Raw genomic sequence first — 2,066 nt, 5'->3', positions numbered from 1 at the left:
AACCAAAGTAAAGACATACTTAGAGAATAATACACTAATATTGGGATACTTCAACATGAAGCTTTCTGTCAAAGAAAGATCTAAGCACAACATCTCTGAAAAAACAAGAGCTTTAAGTGATACCCTGGACCAGATGGATTTTGCAGATATTTACAGAACTTTACATCCAAATGCAACTGAATACACATTCTTCTCAACTGCACATGGAACTTTCTCCAGAATAGATCACATACTGGGTCACAAATCAGGTCTTAGCTGTTACTGTTGGGGATTTACCCCAAAGATACAGAGGCAATGAAACCCTGGGACACCTGCACCCCAATGTTTATAGCAGCAATGTCCACAATAGCCAAACTGTGGAAGGAGCCTCAGTGTCCATCGAAAGATGAATGGATAAAGAAGATGTGGTTTATGTATACAATGGAATATTACTCAGACATTAGAAACGACAAATACCCACCATTTGCTTCCACATGGATGGAACTGGAGGGTATTATGCTGAGTGAAGTAAGTCAGTCGGAGAAGGACAAACATTATATGTTCTCATTCATTTGGGGGAATATAAATAATAGTGAAAGGGAATATAAGGGAAGGGAGAAGAAATGTGTGGGAAATATCAGAAAGGGAGACAGAACATAAAGACTGCTAACTCTGGGAAACGAACTAGGGGTGGTGGAAGGGGAGGAGGGCGGGGGGTGGGGGTGAATGGGTGATGGGCATTGAGGGGGGCACTTGACGGGATGAGCACTGGGTGTTATTCTGTATGTTGGCAAATTGAACACCAACAAAAAATAAATTTATTATTAAAAAAATCAGGTCTTAGCTGATACCAAAAGATTGGGATTGGCCTCTGCATATTTTAAGGCCATAATCCTATGAAAACTAGAACTCAATCACAAGAAGACATTTGGAAGAAACTGAAACATGTGGAGGTGAAAGAGCATTCTGCTAAAAGATGAAAGGGTCAACCAGGAAATTAGAGAAGAATTAAAAAGATTCATGGAAACTAATGAGAATGAAGATACAACCATTCAAAATCTTTGGGATACAGCAAAAGCAGTCCTGAGAGGGAAATGAATCGCAATACAAGCATCCCTCAAAAACCTGGAAAGAACTCAAATACACAAGTTAACCTTGCACCTAAAGGAACTGGAGAAAGACCAGCAAATAAGACCTACATCCAGCAGAAAAAGAGAGTTAATAAAGATTTGAGCAGAACTCAATGAAATAGAGATCAGAAGAACTGTGGAACAGATCAACAAAACCAGGAGTTGGTTCTTTGAAAGAATTAATAAGATAGATAAACCATTAGCCAGCCTTATTAAAAACAAAAAAGACTCTAACGAGTAAAATCATTAATGAAAAAGAAGAGACCACAACCAATACCAAGGAAATACAAACGATCTTAAAAACCTATTATGCGCAGCCAAATGCCAATAAATTAGGCAATCTAGAAGAAATGGACACATTTCTAGAGAAACACAAGCTACCAAAACTGAACCAGAAAGAAATAGAAAACCTGAAGAGGCCAATAACCAGGGAGGAAATTGACGCAGTCATGAAACACCTCCCAAGACAGAAAAGTCCAGGGCCAGATGGCTTCCCAGGGGAATTCTATCAAAGGTTTAAAGAAGAAGCAATACCTATTCTACTAAAGATGTTCCAAAGTATAGAGAGGGATGGAATATTTCCAGACTCGTTTTATGAGGCCAGCATCACCTTAATTCCAAAACTAGACAAAGACCCCACCAAAAGGAGAATATAGACCAATATCCCTGATGAACACAGATGCAAAAAATATCAACAAGATACTAGCCAATAGGATCCAACAGTACATTAAGAATATTATTCACCATACCAACTGGCATTTATCCCCGGGATGCAAGGCTGGTTCAACACTTGTAAAGCAATCAACATGGTAGATCACATCAACAAGAGAAAAAACAAGAACCATATGATCCTCTCAATAGATGCAGAGAAAGCATTTGACAAATACAACATCCATCCATCCATCCATCCATTCCTGATCAAAACTCTTGAGGGTGTAGGGATAGAGGGAACATTCC

Source organism: Canis lupus, chromosome 15, assembly GCF_011100685.1.
Source record: "Canis lupus familiaris isolate Mischka breed German Shepherd chromosome 15, alternate assembly UU_Cfam_GSD_1.0, whole genome shotgun sequence".
Classification (NCBI taxonomy): domain Eukaryota; kingdom Metazoa; phylum Chordata; class Mammalia; order Carnivora; family Canidae; genus Canis; species Canis lupus.
The sequence above is the reverse complement of the archived record's forward strand: the minus strand, read 5'-3'. Positions refer to the sequence as shown.